The sequence below is a fragment of the Mobula hypostoma genome, chromosome 2, assembly GCF_963921235.1.
Source record: "Mobula hypostoma chromosome 2, sMobHyp1.1, whole genome shotgun sequence".
In the NCBI taxonomy this organism is placed as follows: Eukaryota; Metazoa; Chordata; class Chondrichthyes; order Myliobatiformes; family Myliobatidae; genus Mobula; species Mobula hypostoma.
In genome coordinates this window covers 60,753,189-60,772,923 of record NC_086098.1, presented here as the reverse complement: position 1 = coordinate 60,772,923, position 19,735 = coordinate 60,753,189, and the positions used below count along the sequence as shown (strand labels likewise).

General features: G+C 40.1%; 1 long non-coding RNA gene across 1 annotated transcript in view; it reads right to left on the bottom strand.

Moving 5' to 3' along the window:
• Positions 1 to 19,735, bottom strand: part of LOC134358762 (uncharacterized) — a 159,651-nt gene that overhangs the window by 104,634 nt on the left and 35,282 nt on the right. The gene's annotated exons all lie outside the window — the stretch shown is intronic.

Here is a 19,735-nt window from a genome sequence, read left to right as displayed (position 1 = left end):
ATCAGGGAGGCTAAAGACAGGTACAGGAGGAAGCTTGAGTGGAAACTCCAGCAGAACAACATGAGAGAGGTCTGGAGTGGGATGAGGACCATCACTGGGTTCCGGCAAACTAGCAACAGAGAAGCTGAAGGCAGTGTGGACAGGGCCAATGAACTTAACCTGTTCTTTAACAGATTTGACATTGTGGCCCCTGCCCATCCCCCACATGAGTCATCTGTTGTCGGCCCCCAACCAACACACATTCCACTCTCCCCTCCTACCCCTCCTCACAGTCCCCCACCCTGCTCTCATGACTATACCCCTTCCCCACATGAAACCACCACAGTGGGCTTCACAGCTGAACAGGTGAGAAGACAGCTGAAACATCTCAACCCAAGCAAGGCTGCAGGACCGGATGGTATCAGTACCAGGGTGCTCAAAGCCTGTGTCCCTCACTATGTGGAGTACTTCGCCATGTCTTCAACCTGAGCCTGAGGCTCCGGAGGGTTCCTGCGCTGTCGAAGACGTCCTGCCTCGTCCCTGTGCCTAAGACGCCACGCCCCAGCAGCCTCAATGACTACAGACCGGTGGCATAGACCTCCCACATCATGAAGACCCTGGAAAGACTTGTTCTGGAGCTGCTCCGGCCTATGGCCAGGCCACACTTAGATCCCCTCCAGTTCGCCTACCGGCCCCGACTAGGAGTTGAGGATGCCATCGTCTACCTGCTGAACCATGTCTAAGCCCACCTGGACAAGCCAGCGAGCACTGTCAGTGTCATGTATTTGACTTCTCCAGTGCGTTCAACACCATCCGCCCTGCTCTGCTGGGGGAGAAGCTGACAACAGTGCAGGTGGATGCTTTCCTGGTGTCATGGATTCTTGATTATCTGACAGGCAGACCACAGTACGTGTGCTTGCAACATTGTGTGTCCGACAGAGTGATCAGCAGCACTGGGGCTCCATGGGGACTGTCTTGTCTCCCTTTCTCTTCACCATTTACACCTCGGACTTCAACTACTGCACAGAGTCTTGTCATCTTCAGAAGTTTTCGGATGACTCTGCCATAGTTGGATGCATCAGCAAGGGAGATGAGGCTGAGTACAGGGCTACAGTAGGAAACTTTGTCACATGGTGTGAGCAGAATTATCTGCAGCTTAATGTGAAAAAGACTAAGGAGCTAGTGGTAGACCTGAGGAGAGCTAAGGTACCGGTGACCCCTGTTTCCATCCAGGGGGTCAGTGTGGACATGGTGAAGGATTACAAATACCTGGGGATATGAATTGACAATAAACTGGACTGGTCAAAGAATACTGAGGCTGTCTACAAGAAGGGTCAGAGCCGTCTCTATTTCCTGAGGAGACTGAGGTCCTTTAACATCTGCTGGACGAAGCTGAGGATGTTCTACGAGTCTGTGGTGGCCAGCGCGATCATGTTTGCTGTTGTGTGCTGGGGCAGGAGGCTGAGGGTAGCAGACACCAACAGAATCAACAAACTCATTCGTAAGGCCAGTGATGTCGTGGGGATGGAACTGGACTCTCTGACGGTGGTGTCTGAAAAGAGGATGCTGTCCAAGTTGCATGCCATCTTGGACAATGTCTCCCATCCACTATATAATGTACTGGTTGGGCACAGGAGTACATTCAGCCAGAGACTCATTCCACCGAGACGCAACACAGAGCGTCATAGGTCCTGCCTGTGGCCATCAAACTTTACAACTCCTCCCTTGGAGGGTCAGACACCCTGAGCCAATAGGCTGGGCCTGGACTTATTTCCTGGCGTAATCTACATATTACTATTTAACTATTTATGGTTTTATTACTATTTAATTATTTATGGTGCAACTATAACGAAAACCAATTTCCCCCGGGATCAATAAAGTATGACTATGACTATCTAACTAACAATTCTACATCTTCACATCCTATGTCACCTCTGTGTTACTGTATATGGTGACATACAGAATATTGTACATACTTTGATAATAAATTCATTTTGAACTTGAAGGGAAACATTTTTACACAGAGGGTGATACGTATCTGGAATGAGCTACCAGAGGAAGTGGGTGAAGCAGGTAAAATAACAACATTTAAATGACAGTTAGATGGGTACATAGATTGGAATGGTTTAGAAGTATTTGGATGGATAGAAGACTTGTTGACTGGCAGAAGGCAAAGAGTGAGAATAAAAGGGGCCTTTTCTGGTTGGCTGCCAGTGACTAGTGGTGTTCCACAGGGGTCAGTGCCAGGACCATTTCCTTTCACGTTATATGTCAATGATTTCGATAATGGATTTGATGGCTTTGTGGTCAAGTTTGTGGACGATACAGCTAGGTGAAGAAGCTGGTAGAACTTAGACAGATTAGTAGAAAGGGCAATGAACTGGCAGGTGGAATATAGTGTGTGGAAATGTATGGTTGTGCACTTTTGTTAAGGGATAAAGGTGTAGACTAATGTCTAAATGGGGAAAAAAAAATCAGAAATCAGAGGTACAACAGGACCTAGGAGTCCTCCTGCAGATTCCCTAAAGAGTAACTTGCAGATTGAGTCGGTGGTACGGAAGGCAAATACAGTGTTAGCATTCATTTCAAGAAGATTCAAATGTAAATGCAATGATGTCATGCTGAGCCTTTCTAAGGCATTGGTCAGACCACATTTGGCACATCTTGAGCAGTTTTGAGCCCCTTATCTACAAAAGGATGTGCTGGTGTTGGATAAGGTCCAGAGGAGGTTCACAAGAATAATCCTGGGAATGAAGGGGTTAACATATGAAGAGAATTTGATGGTGCTGGGCCTGTGCGCGTTAGAGTTTAGAAGAATAAGGGGGATCTCATTGAAACCTATTAAATATTGAAAGGCCTAGATAGAGTGAATATGGAGACATCCCTTTAGAACAGTAATGAGGAAGAATTTTTTCAGCCAGTGTGTGGCGAATCTGTGAAATTCATTGCCAGGCTGCTGTGGAGGGTTTATTTAAAGTGGTTGTTGATAGGTTTTTGATTATAAGTGTTTCAAAAGTTACTGGGAGAAGGGGATAATATATCAGCCATGATAGAATGACAGAGCAGACTTAATAGGCTGAATAGCCTAATTCTGCTCCTATGTCTTATGGTCTAATGGATCTTGGTTAGAAGGCCATCTTGGTTGGCAAGGCCAATTGTGCGAAAGAGTCTATTTCTGTGCTGTATGACTCTGGAGACATAGAATATTTTGGGTAACTTAAAGGGAACTGTTCACTTTGAAAGGGAGAACATAACTACAGCTGTGAAGATCCTTGCTGCACCTGACAACCCTGTGATCTCTGTCTCAGAAGCTGATGTTAGGCTATCTTTAAAGAGACTGAATCCTCGCAAGGCCGAAGGTCCCGATGGAGTACCTGGTAAGGCTCTGAAAACCTGTGCCAACCAACTAGAAGGAGTATTTTCAACCTCTCACTGCTATGGGCAGAAGTTCCCACTTGCTTCAAAAGGCAACAATTAAACCAGTGCCTAAGAAGAATAATGTGAGCTGCCTTAATGACTATTGCTTGCTAGCCCTCATATTGACAGTGATGAAATGCTTTGAGAGGTTGGTCATGACTAGACTGAACTCCTGCCTCAGCAAGGACCTGGACCCATTGCAATTTGCCTGTCGCCACAATAGGTCAATGGCAGACACAATCTCAATGGCTCTCCACATGGCTTTAGACCACCTGGACAACACAAACACTATGTCAGGATGCTGTTCATCGACATAGGTGTCTCAGAAAGGCAACATCCATTATCAAGGACCTGCAGTACCCAGGGCATGCCCTTTTCTCACTGTTACCATTCGGTAAGAGGTACAGAAGCCTGAAGGCACACAGCGCTTCCTCTGCCATCCGATTCCTAAATGGACATTAAACCCTTGGACACTACCTCACCTTTTTAAATCTATTCAATATATGTATAGTGTAATAGATTTACTTATTTATCTATTTCATTTATTATTATTATTATATTTCTTTTCTCTTCTATATTAAGTATTGCATTGAACTACTGCTGCTAAGTTAACAAATTTCACATCACATGCTAGTGATAATAAACCTGATTCTGATCTTCTGATTCTGACACAACAATAATATCAATTCTCAATAGTCACCAGGATGAGTTCTGTCTATGATTAGGTGGAATTAATTATTAAGTAATATACTAAGTAAAAACAATAATAATTTGCAAGTGAACTACAAGTAGAATTAAGTAACCAATTGGTGTATGGCTGCACCTGGCAGGATTACAAGACAAGGATTAAACTATGTAAGTTACGGAGTGAAGGGTCGCAGAACTGAAAAGTAAATCCTGTTTCTCTTTCCATAGATGTTGCCTAACCCACTGAGTGTTTGCAGGAACTTCTGTTTTAGTTCAGATTTCCTACATCTACAGACTTGATGATTCTTAGAATACAGAGGTATTGTTGGAGAATGACAGTTTGTAGCACTTTAAATTATACCACTAAGTGATATCTTGCAATATTTTATGTCACATTATCCATTGCGTTTGTATTGATAACAGCCTACGTGTGATAATATCACAGTTTAAACAAACTTCTTAAAACACCCTGAGTCTTGACTAGCCTTCCTCAGACAGGTTCAGGTTTAACCTGACAATAGATGCTGGAGACAACCACTCATGATAAACATGAATAAAATTAAATAAGCTTCTCACGCCATATGAAGAGGAGTTGTATAACTTTTAAAGCAAAAGGCCATTGGGAAATATATGACAATCAAGTAATTGGTAATTTCAATTCTGTTGAAATTTCTAGGAATGTCATTCATCCAATGCAATTATTGTGGATAGACCACTGTAACTGTAATTCAAGATTTATATCTTGATTTTTGTTTGACAACCTTAAGGCAAATGAACATATCATGCAAAAGCAGTTTCTTAGAAACTTCACACATAATTACTCATTTATGTTAAGATATCAAAGGTTTGGCAGAATTGCCTTCTTACATAAGAGGTTGACAAGATATGCAACGGAATTATTCAAATTCATAACAGATTTGGATAGGGTAAACAGAGACAGGCTGTATCCATTTCCAAACCAGCAGGCTTATTGTATCAGGGAAGAAGTTCTATTATAATCATTTAAAAATGTGGCCAATATATTTTTCTCTCCCGTATTTTATAATGATTACTTTCATTATCTATTCAGCTAATTGCAACATCTTGAACATTAAAATACTGCTCAGACTATCACACTATTTCATTTAGCCACAAACCATCCTCTTCATTACTGCAAAAATGGAAAAATCAAATGTTCAATTAAATTGTTCTATCGCATTGAGATAACAAAGAAATTGCAAGGTGCTTTTCTAAGTGATCTATTTTATTTTTACTGTTGGATATTATGTGCTGTTACTCATGTGGCAGATAGTTTCACAATGATGCTTTATGGAACTTTTTTTATAATGGGGGTATTTGTACATTGTTTGTGATATCGCTGTTAGGTTGCCTTCTGAGGAGGGATTGAGCTGAATAGTCTCAAACTTTCTACAGTTTAGCAAAATGAGAAAGGATTTCATTGCAACATGAGAGTTAGATGGGACTTTATAGACTGGATGTTGTGAAAGTGTTTGCCTCTGTGGGGGAATCTAGAAGAAAGGGTGATATCTCATGATAAACCATTTAAAATGAGATGAAGACTTTCTTCTCTCAGATGACTGCACATCTTTGAAAGGCCGTGGATGTGAAGTCCTTGAACAGTCATATCTGAGATAATTACATTTTGGACAAGGTGCTCATTTTTCAGTGTTATAAGAATGCAAAATTATCTGCTGAAGCATTTTCCAGTAATATAGGTTGACACGTGGAAACCAACTAAACTGGCTATTCTTACTGGTGGGAGAACATAATTACAACGCACAGGTCACAGTATAGAGGAAAATTTACCATCTAATTAAAAACTGTGCTGACAGAACTGAAGAGCCTAGATTTTGCTTGCACTCACCCGTCAGATTTCCTATTGCCTTCCATAGAGTCTGATGCCCAAACGTGATGACTACTACTTCCCTGAACTAAAGGGTTCTAATGAAGCAATCAGGTTACAGGGTGGACCAAAATGAGTGTTTCCCACCAAACTGCTCAGAGAGCAAAGTGATATTTCTCTGCTCTTGTTGTCCCTGACTTTCTGAAGCACTTATAAACTATTAAAGCTCAATTTATTTTGAAACAAAAAACTTCAAAAACATCTGAAATACAGTATAAAAGTGTCAAAAAAAACAAAATACATTAAAAATAATTAGAATCACAATATTAGGCACAAATAATTAAGCAAAGCAATTTGCCTTACTCCTATATGGATAAATAAACGGATACTTTATTGATTTCAAAGAAATTACAGTATCACAGTAGCATTACAAGTGCACAGATATATAAATATTATTGAAGAAATAAGAAAGAATAAAAAAAACTTAAAAATAAGACTACAAGGTTTACAAGATTTCCAAGTTCACACTGATAAGATGGTAGTGCAATAATTACCATAATATTATACAGTAAAGAGTGCACATTCACACCGTCCAGTTAAGAAGTAATGGTAGTATTGCATAGAATTACACAGGATGTCTGCGATAGCAGGATGTGGTAAACAGAGCTAAACAGAGCTCCAGTAAAGAGAGGTTAATAACAGGAAGAGGTCATCAATTCCCCAGCTGTAGGATGACTCATTAAAGAGCCTAATGGCTGTGAGTAAGAATGACCTCATATCGTGCTCTTTGGAACAGCGCAGTTGGCTTAGTCTATTACTGAAAGTGCTCCTCTGTTCAGCCAAGGTGGCATGCAGAGTGTGAGAGACATTGTCCAGAATTGCCAGGATTTTCTGAAGGGTCTTTTGTTCTACCACAGCCTCCAAAATGTCCAATTTGACTCTTATAATACAGCCAGCCTTTCTAATCAGTTTATTGAGATGCTGGCATCTCCCGTGTCGATGCCACTGCCCCAGCACACCACCACTTAGAAGATTGTGCTGTCGCCAGCAGACATTTGCATTGCAGGAAGTGAACACAAGGATCTTGTGGAGGGTCTGTGAGCAGATTCACCAGTGTAAATGTATGTTTGAGCTTTACTGCTTGAAGTTTGAGCACCAGCCATGATGGTGAAACCGTGAGACCATAAGACCATAAGACGTAGGAGCAGAATTAGGCTATTTGGTTCATCACACCTGCTCTGCAATTCCATTATGGCTGATTTATTATCCCTCTCATCCCCATTCTCCTGCCTTCTCCACGCAATCTTTGATTACCTGACCAATCAAGATCTTATCAACATCTACTTTAAATATGCCAATTATTTGGCCTCCACAGCCATCTGTGGCAATGAATTCCACAGAATCACTACATTCTGGTTAAAAACTTCCTTCTCATCTCTGTTTTAAATGGACATATCTGTATTCTGACACTGTGCCCTCTGTTGTTAGACTCATCACTATAGGAAACATGCTATCCACATCCACTCTATCTAGGCCTTTCAATATTTGACAGGTTTCAATGAGATTCCCTCTCATTCTTCCAAATTTCAGCAAGTACAGACCCAAAGTCAACAAAACCTCCTCATCCATTATCCTTTTCATTCCTGGAATCATTCTCGTAAACCCCCTCTGGCTCCCTCCAATACCAGCACATCCTTTCTAAGATAAGTAACCCAAAAACTGCCCACAATACTCCAGGTATTGTCTGACCAATGCCTTATAAGTCTCAGCATTACATCCTTGCTCTTATACCCTTGTTCTCTTGAAATTAATGCTAATCTTGTATTTGCTTACCTTACCACTGACTTAGGGAATCCTGCATGAGGACTCCCAACTTCCTTTGCACATCTGCTTTACGAATTTTCTCCAAATTTAAAAAATAGACTTCACCTTTATTCCTTCTACCAAAGTACATGACAATCCACTTCCCTATGCTATATTCCATCTGCCACTTCTTTGCCAATTCTTCCAATCTAAGTCCTTCTGCAGACTTCTTACTTTCTCAACACAACCTGCTCCTCCACTTATCTTCATATCGCTCGCAATCTTGGTCAGAAAGCCATCAATTCCATTATCCAAATCACTGAAATATAACGTGAAAAGAAGTGGTTCCAAAACCGACCCCTGCAGAACACCACTAGTGACTGGCAAACAACGAGGAAAGGCCCCTTTAATCTCACTCTTTGCCTTCTTCCAGTCAGCCAATCTTGTGTACATGCTTGTATCTTTCCTATAATACCATTGGCTCTTATCTTGATAAGCAACCTCATGTGTGGCACCTTGTCAAAGGCCTTCTGAAAACCCAAATAAACAACATCCACTGACTCTCCTTTTTATATCTTGTCTCTTATTTCCTCAAGATATTCTAATTTTTTGTTAGGCAAGATTTTCCCTCAAGGAAACCATGCTGATTTTGGTTTATTTCATCATGTGCCTAAAAGTACCCTGAAACCTCATCCTTAATAATGGACTCCAACAACTTCCCAACCACTGAAGTCAGGCTAAATGGCTTATAATTTCCTTTCTTCTGCCTCCCCCTTCCCCAAAGAGTGGAGTGACATTTGCAATTGTCCAGGCCTCCGAAACCATTCCAGAATCTAATGATTCTTGGAAGATTATTATTAATGCCTCCACAGTCTTTTCATAAACCTCTTTCAGAACCCTGAGGTGTAGGGTTTATCTAGTCCAGGTGACTTATTTACCTTCAGATCTTTCAGTTTCCCAAGCACATTCAGGAGAATATGACAATAGCAACTGCTCTCACTTCTGCCCCCTGACACTCTTGAATTTCTGGTATACTGGAAGTGTCTTCCACAGTGAACATGGATGCAAAATATTTATTAAGTTCATTCACCATTTCATTTTCCCCCATTGTTACTCCTCCAGAGTCATTTTCCAGCAGTCTGATATCCACTCTCGCCTGTCTTTTATTTTGATTATTACATATTTGAAAAAACTTTATCTTCTTTTATATTATTGGCTGGCTTACCTTTGTGTTTAACCTTTTCTGTCCTTATTGCTTTTTTTTAAATTGCCTTCTATGGTTTTTTAAAAGTTTCCCATATCCCTGACTTCCCACTGTTTTTTGTTATATTATATGCTCTCTTGCTTTTATGCTGTCTTTGACTTCCTTTGTCAGCCACAGTTACTTTATCCTCCCTTTGGAATATTTCTTCTTAGGGATGTATCTATCCTGTGCCTTCTGAATTGCCCCCAGAAACTCTAGCCACTGCTGCTCTGCCATCATGCCTGCATCGTCCCTTCCAGTCAACTTTGGCCAGCTCCTCTCTCATGCCTCTGTAATTCTCTTTACTTCACTGTAATACTGATATATCGGACTTTAGCTTCTCACTCTCAAAGTACAAGGTGAATTCTTTCATATTATAATCAATGTTCCTCAGGATTCCTTTACTTTAATTTCCCTAATTAAGTCTGAATGGTTAGCATTCACCAGTAAAATTCACCCATTAAAATTGAGTCTGCATAATTTAAAAAGAGAACTATGGTGGTGCTGGAGCTTGCATAAGAGAACAGGTTACATGGAAATGACTGATGGAGTTGGACTGTGGGCAATGCTCTGAGAGCTGGTATAGACCTAGTGTTCCAAAAGATGTCTTTTAATGTCACGATAAAATAAGGTAAGTATAAGAAAGCGATAGCTAGGCTTTCAAGTGTGGTGTAACAAGATCTTACTTTAACGGTTCTCAATAACTCACCTTCAGTGTTTCTGTAACACAAACATAGAGGTCTAGCCACTTCATACAATTTGATTCAATCTGACCCCTCGCATTTTGATTTATTTTTGCCCGGTAGGCTGAAATGGTTATCGTCTTTTACAAAGAAGCCTTAAAAAGCTTGCCTTTTGAAATCGTTTCTTGCATACATACGAGTCCTTCTGAAACAGTGATATAAAATCCATAAACTGTGAAATTAAACTTTCTCTTGAGATTTAACACGGAACCTTTGATCCGACAATTATAAGAGTGCTGTTGTCATGACAACAAAATCAGTAGACATGAACTCTTATTAGCAACAATTACAGATGTAATGTTAATGTTTCTAAAGCAAAGCTACTTAAATTTAAAATGATCTTTCTATTGTCTTAGAGCTTTAGAACTGAATGTCTGTCTAAAAAAATGTCTTAAATCTACCAGGACAACAAATCTCCTAGGATCATATAATTTTCCATATAGGCATCATGTGCATTCCTGAATACGAAAAGGAAATTCATGCAAGTATGAATTTAAAATATAAGTAGTCTGACATAAAGGACTACAGGATAGGAATTAGTATCAAAACTGAATTCAACAGCAAAATCGACAATAAAAGAAATAAAATATTGGAAATTCTCAAAGGTGTCAGGCAGCATCTGTGGAGGGAGACATGAAAATAAAATTTCTACTTGCTGGTATTTCAACAGAATGAGAAAATTGAGGTGCAAGGGGCAGAATAACATGTTGGATGGGAACGGCTATCCAGTGGCCTAGACTACTGATCTGAAGAGATGAGCTTGAATCACACCATGGCAGCTGGGGAATTTAATTTCGGTAAATAAAGTAAATAAGGAACTGTAAATAAAAGGTTAACAATGGTAATGGCAATCATGAAAACACTTGGTTGTGTAAAAAATGCATTTAATTCTTTAATCCCTTCAGACAGTGGATTACACCCTTACATCCGCTCTCCTAGTTGTGACTACAAACCCTGAGCAAAATGATGGTTCTTAGCTGTTCTCTGAAATCCCTCATGGTATCATTCGGTTCATGGGCGATGAGGGGTGGGAAATAAATATTGACCATAGTGACAGACCTTGCATCCTTAAGTGAATACATAACATCTAAAAAGAAGATTTTTAGTAAGTTTAAAGCAATATAGTATATCTTGAAAGTTTTCCAATTCAGGAGAAGAAAGATCATTTGATTGTGTTGTTAATTGTTTTCACTCTTCATGATCTACTTTCTTGCATTCTGTAATTAGAATAAAGTTTGCTTTATGTTTAAGAAACATGATGGCTGGAAGCTATTGGTGAAGTTTCACTTAATTCCCCATAATAAACAAATCTTATGTAATCCTCACACCGTTGGCTCATAGTAAGTCAGCTAGTACTGTGAATGCAAACTAACAGTAACATAACTCTACACTAGATGGGGAAAAACGATGAAAAGCCCATTACCAGTAAATAAACATGTCTAGGACAGATATGATTCAGGTAAACACAAAAACATATAGTTTGAATGTTTCTTTTAAGGGAAAAATAAGACTATTACTTATATAAATACTGACACACAAATATGCCGTTCACCAGGAAGCAATAATTTAGCTCACACCAGTATAAACTTAGATTAAAATTGTGTTGGCAAAATATTTTAAACTATAACAAACAAAATGAAGCAAATGACCCATTATATATATATATAGATATATATTAGTCTATAGTGTGAACTCAGTTGTTGAAGCTCATGGTTGCATAATCCATTCAGTTTGCTTCACTTCGTTTACTCACAATTCCAAAACAGTTCTGCACTGAAAAACTGGTCCAAGTGAAACGTAAATAAATATCCACGCAACATCCAAGGAAAGGGTGTCGAACTTTTACCAATGTCGAGGGCTAGCTAACTAACTGAATGCTACTATATTTGTACATTCTCTGTGAAACCATCGTCTACATGAGCATTTTCTGATATCAGTATTTGTCCTTCCAAATGGGCTCTGTGAGCACTTCACCATGTCCTTCTGCTACAGTCGTTGTCTGTTTCCATTTTCCTTGTTTCTGCTTCTTCAATCCTGCACTCTCTTTAAAAAATGGCTATCCATTCTTTTCCCACACTCTCTCTACAATGTTCCCAAGACAAATCCTATTGGCTAATTCAACAATTTATTAGTCAACTGAATTTTTATCTTAAGCAGCAAAATATGAAACACCCAATTGTCTAATATAATTAAAGGAATACATTACATTTTGAGAAAATCTCCAGGAAATAAAATACCCAACAGGATAATTGTATTAATAAAATAAAGCATGGTCTCAAACCAGGGTGCTACACTTATAACAAAATGTAACTTTTGGTGCTTTTGCAAATTAACAGATACAATAAAATGTCAGTTTATCATTTTCTGGGCTCAATATCAAAGCTGCCAAAATAAATGAAATAGATTCCTTAGGAATCTGGACATAGAAACTTCTCATTTATCAATTCTTATCAATTCCTTCTTCCAGTTTAAACCTAGGAATGTCATTGTTGTTACAAATATGTAGGTGCATTAAGACCCTACAAAAAATTTAATGTATTAATGAAAAAAGCAGTTTGAAGCTAGACTATTATATACCAAGAAATAAAGCGTCACCATTTTTATATCCTGGTTAGAGATACTATACAACACATCTGAGTTCAACAAAAGAAGCGTATTTTCTTTTCAATTACAATTAATCTGTTTCAATCAATCAAGAGTTGTCAATCAAGAAGATTTTGGCATCTTGCAAGAAGCACACAATAGATCATGGGAGAAAGGAAGCAAGTGTCATTTTTTTCATAAGTGAAATCATAGAAGTGATAATATGGACATTGACAGCTGTGTTATCTTTCAACTTGACTATTCCAATGTCTTCCTAGCATAGATAAAACCAATCTGTCTCTATCCTAACTCTCACACCAAGTTCTGTTCAACCAAAATCAATATGTGTGCTAAGCTCCACTGGCTACCTACTGAGCAAGGCCTCCATCTAAGCATTATTATTCTTGTTTACAAATGCATTACTGGCCTTCACCTTCCATATCTCTGTATCCACTTCCAATCCTACAGTGCTCCAAAGAGTCCACATTCCATTAATTCTAGCCTATCCTACATGCTCAATTTTAATTGTTCTATCTTTGGCAGTCTCTATGGCCTTAAGCTCTAAGATTCCTTCCCTAAACTTCTTTTACTTTTAAAAACTGCCATTTCTATAATCTGTCCCGATATTTTTTCACGTGGTTCCTGTGGGATGTCTTGAGACATTTCACTGCTTTTATGGTTGCCATAAATTTGCTTACTGAAAACACAAGGGTTAGTACAACGCTTTACAGTACAGGCCACCCAGGTTCAATTCCTGCCACTGTCTGTAAAGAGTTTGTACGTTCTCCCTGTTTCCTCCGGGTGCTCCGGTTTCCTCCTACAGTCCAGAGACGTATCAGTTGGTAGGTTAATTGATCAGTGTAAATTGTCCCGCCATTAGGCTAGAATTAAATCCGGGGACTGCTGGCTGGCATGGCTCAAAGGGCTGAATAAAGAATCTAGACAAGTGATTGATAGACGTGAAACCATCTCCAAATAGATACAACACATAAATGGCTCGTCTTTAATTAAGAGCTGCATTCGTAAGGGGAATGTTGGCCTTCCGTATCGGTCCTTACTTAAATTTTATTTCTCGTTCCAATAAATTGGTCTGGCTACTTCTGTGTGCAATTCACCCTAGTACAGATTACATTTACCCAGTGTCATTAGCATACCTAATGATGTCAAAGTAATCAGCATGTGCTTCGTCCGTTGCCAGCAAAAGGTAGGCCTTTTGAAAGAATGTAAAATGGGGCAGCACAGCAGTTAGCATAATGCTCTTACAGCATCAACTGTAACACAGGGGTTCAATACCCTGCGCGGCCTATAACAAGTTTGCACGTTCTCCCTGTGACCATGTGGGCCTCCTCAGGGTGCCACATTCCAAACATATACAGTTAGGTTTGTGAGTTGTGAGCACACAATGTTGCTGCCAGAAGTATTCGGCTACTTGTGGACAGCACAGCATAATTCTTGCTGATTTAGTTTGACGCTATTGCTGCATTTACTGTATGTTTCAATGTACACATGACAAATAAAGGAAGATTAGATTAGATTATGAAGACACGCAGTCCTCTTTTATTGTCATTTAGTAATGCATGCATTAAGAAATGATACAATGTTTTTTCAGAATGATATCACAGAAACACATGACAAACCGACTTAAAAACTGACAAAAAACACATCATTATAACATATAGTTACAACAGTGCAAAGCAATACCATAATTTGATAAGAACAGACCATGGGCATGAAAAAAATCTCAAAGACTCTTGAAAGTCCCATCATCTCACTCAGATGGTGAACCTCCAGCGCCGCAAACTTGCCGATGCAACATCCTGGAAGCATCCGACCACAGTCCGATTCCGAGTCTGTCCAAAAACTTCAAGCCTCCGACCAGCTCTCCGACACCGAGCACCGAGCACCATCTCTACCAAGCGCTTCGACCCCGGCCCCGGCAACAGACAATAGGCAAAGCTGAGGATTTGCGGCCTTCCCCTCTGGAGATTCTCGATCGCACAGTAGCAGCGGCAGTGAAGCAGGCATTTCAGCAGTTTCTCCAGGTGTTCCTCTGCGCTTCTCATGGCTGTCTCCATCAAATCCGGATTGTGTACGGCCCCCTAGTTAACACATTTCGATATCAATTCGGAACAGCCGCGCGCACTGCGTCGCACCACCTTCTTCTCCTTCCTCCTTTTATCTTATCTTTATCTTATCATTAAACCTTATCTTTAAACCTTTAATGTGCACTTACAATACAAAATGAGAAAATATCACTCAAGGTTTAGAAAGACACAGCAATGAAACTCCCTGCACTGTTACTTACATTGATGTCTCACCCACAGCATCTCCCAGCTTCAGCACACACTGCTAGTGTTATAGAGAATTAATCAGTGATGTTTCTTTCATTGATTGCACCTCTTCATAAGCCAGTGCTGAGCTGCATTCTCACTGACATCAGTGGCCACATGGACTGGTGTCACTTGCTCCACACAAGGCAATCAGACCAGGTCATCATTTGGAAGATTCTCAAGTATGCAAGAAAGCATCATAACTCCCCCCCCCCCCCCGCTGTGTTAGGCTTCAAGTCCACAGCAATATTCCCTGCCACTGCACGCTGGACAACACTGGCTCTCCTCCGGTAATGAATGTGAATGTAAGGGCATGATTAGTACTTTTATGGATCAGATGGTATTGTGGACAATGAAAAAAGTTGTCTTAGGCTATAGCAGGATATAGATCAGATGAAAAATTGGGCAGAGCATTGGCAGAAGGAATCTAATAACAACAAATGTGAGGTGATACATTTGGGAAGCCAAGTCAGGGTAGCAATAAGGAATCCCGAACAACAGAGAAATTCAAGTCAATAGTCCCCTGGTAGATAGGTTGATGAAGAAGGCTTGCCATCATTGGCCAGGGCATTGTGTTGCAACCTTACAAAACACTCGTCAGACCACACCTGTAGTACTGTATGCAGTTCTGGTCACCACACTATCAGAAGGGTGTGATTACACTGAAGAAGGTGCAGAGGAGACTGACAAGGATGTTTTCTGGATTGGAAGAGTTTAGTTAGGAAGAAGAGATTGGATAGGCTTGGGTTTTACCTCAAGAGCAAAGAAGGCTGCTGGGTTGATTGATAGAAGTTTGTAGAATTATAAGAGCCATAGATAGTATAAATAATCAGTAGCTTTAAAGGATGTTTGAAGGGAAAAAAAACTTTACACAGAAAGTGGTTGACATCTGGAACATGGAACGAGAGGAAGGTGTGGAATCAGATAGAGTCACAACATTTAAGAAGCATTAAGAAAGGCACTTAAATGGACAAGCGACAAAAGGATGCAGGTACAATGTGAGCAATGACTTTAGTGGAAGGCGGGCTCAAATATCAGCATGGACATGACAGTCATAGAGAAATATAGCATGGAAATAGGACCTTCATCCCACCAAGTCAACAACAACCACCAACCACCCACTTGAAATAATCCTACACTAATCCACATTCTCAGCTTCCAACTTCCCTCAGGTTTTACCACTCATCTACATACTAGGGTCCATTTACAGACAATTAACATAATGACCTGCAGGTTTTTGGGATTTGTGAACTAACAGGGAGAACATGCAAAATCCACATTGATAGCACCAGAGTTTGGAATTGAACTCAGATATCTGGCACTGTGAGGCAGCAACTGAAGGCCCATTTCTATGTGATAAACTCAGAATCAGAATCAGGTTTATTATCACCGGCATGTGGTGTGAAATTTGTTAACTTAGTAGCAGTAGTTCAACGCAATACATAATATAGAAGAAATAAAAATAAAATAATAATATTAAATACATATGTAAATCTTATTCAGTATACTTTATACAGTATATGTATATTGAATAGATTAAAAATCGTGCAAAAACCAGAAATTATATATTTTTTAAAGTGAGATAGTGTCCAAGGGTTCAATGTCTGGTTAGGAATCAGATGGCACAGGGGAAGAAGCTGTTTTTGAATCACTGAGTGTGTGCCTCCTACCTGATGGCAATAGTGAGAAAAGGGAATGTCCTGGGTGCTGGAGGTCCTTAATAGGGGACGCTGCTTTTCTGAGACACCACTCCTTGAAGATGTCCTGGGTACTTTGTAGGCTAGTACCCAAGATGGAGCCAACTAAATTTACAAGCCTCTGCAGCTTCTTTCAGTCCTGTGCAGTAGCATCCCCCCCCCTCAATATCAGACAGTGATGCAGCCTTTCAGCATGCTCTCCACCACAGTACATCTATTGAAGTTTTTGACTGTATTTGTTGACATGCCAAATCTCTTCAAACTCCTAATGAAGTATAGCCACTGTCTTGCTTTCTTTATAACTGCATTGATATATTGGGACCAGGTTATATTCTCAGGGATCTTGACACCCAGGAACTTGAAACTGCTCACCCTCTCCACTTCTGATCCCTCTATGAAGATTGGTATGTGCTCCTTCGTCTTACCCTTCTGGAAGTCCACAATCAGCTCCATGATTCTACTAATCTAAGACTTATTATTAATAAATGGTTCAAGCCTAAATCACCTCCCCATCTTCTGGCTGGTATTTCAGGCTTCTTCTTAAACTCCCCATTATAACTGAAACTATTCTTCAATGAATTCAAATCAAAGTGATATCACAAAACAGCTGAGAGAAATTGACACAGCACAGGTCATGGGACCAGACAACATTGTGGCTTTAATATTAAAAACCTGCACTTGAAGGAGCTTCAACTCTAGCCGAGATGATGCTGTACAGTTACAGCATTGGCACCTACCAGACCACATGAAAAGTTTCTCAGATATGTTGTGTTTACAAAAAATAAGGACAATTCCAATCTAGATGATGCCACACAATCAATGTACATGATCAAACTCCATCTATAAATTTGTAGATCACACCACTGTTCCTGGCAGAATCTCAGAGATGGTGACAAGGAGAGGTGCGGATTGGTTGGTTGAATGGTGTCACAATAACAATCTTTCAATCAACATCAGAAGAACCAAAGAAATGATTGTAGACTTCAGGAAGGAGAAGTCAGAACATGCGACTATCCTCATTGAGAGGTCAGTGGTGGAAAGTATGAGCAGTTTTAAGTTCCTGGTGGTCAACATCTCAGACCATTTATCTTGAGCGCAACATATTGATGTAACTGCCAACGGCTATACTTTGTTATTTGGAGTTTGAGAAGATTTGGTACATCACAAAAGACTCTCACAAATTTCTATAGATGTCCCATGGAAAGCATCTGACTGGCTGCATCACCATCTGGTGTGGAGGCACCAGTGCACAGAATCATAAGATGCTTTGGAGAGTTGTGGACTCAGCTAGCTGCATTATAGGAACAAGCCCCTCCACTTTCAAGGAAATCTTCGAAAGACACACATCAAGAAGGCGACATCCATTATGAAGCAAATATATTGCCATTCCTTCACCGTGGGTCTAATCCCTGGAATCATGACATGTCCTTTTCTTATTACTACAACCTGGGAAGAAGTACAGAAGCATGAAAATCCATACTCAACATTTTAGGACCAGTTTCTTCCCTCTGCTATCAGATTTCTGAATGATCCATGAACTCTACCTCGTTATTCTTCCTTGCATTGCTTATTTATTTTTTATTATATTGTAACTTGTCATAATTTGTTATATCTGCACTGTACTGAACATAGAACAGCACAAAAACAGACCCTTTGGCCAACAGTGTTGAGTCAAAGCAATTAAGGATACAATAGGGTCTTTCAAGAGCCTCTTAGATAGATACATGGAGCTTAGAAAAATAGAGCACTATGCACTGGGGAAATTCTAGGTAGTTTCTAGCGTCGGTTACATGGTCGGCACAACATTGTGGGCTGAGGGCCTGTAATGTGCTGTAGATTTCTATGTTCTATGTTCTTTGTTCTAAGTTAGTAATCAAATGGTTAACTAAACTAATCTCCTCTGCCCACGCAATGTCCATATCCTTCCATTTTCCTCACATTTATGTACCTATCTAAATGTCTCATAATAGTCTCTACTGTTTCTGCCTGGGCCACCACCCCAGGCATCGCATTCCAGGCACCCACCACTGTCTGTGTAAAGAAACTTGCCCCTCACATCTCTGCTGAAGTTACCCCATTTCACTTTAAATGCGTGCCCTCTGGTAGTAGACATTTCAGCCTTTGGGAAAATATACTGTTTACTCTATCTATCCATCTCATAATCTTATAAACCTCTATCAAATCTTACCTCAGCCTCCGGTGTTCCAGAGAAAACAACCCAAGTTTATCCAAATTGTCATTATAGCATATGCACTCTAATCCAGGCAGCATCCCAGTAAACCTCTGCTGCACCCTCTCCAGAGCCTCAGTATCCTTCCTATAATGGGGCATCCAGAACTCTATGCAATACTCCCAGTGCAGTTCAACTAGATTTTTATAAAGCTGCAGCATGACTTCCTGACTGTTGAACTCAATACCCCAACTAATAAAGGTCAGCATGCCATATGCCGTCTTAAGCACCATATCACCTTACGTAGCCATTGTCAGGAAGCTACGAACTTGAACCCCAAGATCCCTCTGCTCATCAACACTTAAGAGTATTGCCCTTAACAATATACTATGTCTTTGCATTTCAACTACCAAGGTGCAACACTTCACACTTAGCCACATTAAATTCCATCTGCCATTTCACCACCCATATCCTCAACCGATCTATATCCCATCACAAAACTACAAATTTCATGATTTATGTCATTTACAATGAACTTAATTCTGATTCTGAATTCTGATCCATACTTAATCATCAGCAAAGCGATTGGAAGTGTCAATGATATCGCTATCAATGAGCATTTCCTCACCAATAGCCTTGTCACATGTACAGAGTCTGGGTTTTACCAGGACCACAAAGCTCTAGACCTCATTACCTCCTTGGCCAAACGTGGACCAAAGACCTAAATTCTGGAAATGAAGTGAGAATAGCTGCCCTTGATATCAAATCGTTAATTGACTGACATTGACATCAGGGAGCCTGGAAAATCTGGTGAATGAACATCAAGAGGAGTAAACTCGAAGGGCTGGTGTTATCCCCTGTATGAAGGGTTATAAATGCTTCATGAAAGGTCATCTCAAGCATAGTAGAAGGAGTTCCTTCTACAAGCCCTAACCAACACTTCAACAGTGAGCTTCCTTCCATCACAAGGTCACATATGGAGTTGCCCACTGATGATTACAAACTATTAATTTCTGTTTCCATTGGAAATTTCAACTTCTCTGCAAATTGTGCAGTCTATGCTTGCATACAGCAAGACCTAAACAATGCCCAGAACTGGGCCTCATGTCAAAAGGTTGCAAGGCAATGGCCTTTCCAACAATAGCGAGTCTAGGCATATAACCTTGACATTTACTTGCATCATCACCATCAACAGACAAAATATTAATAGCACGGGCTCACCTTCGACCAGTTACATGAA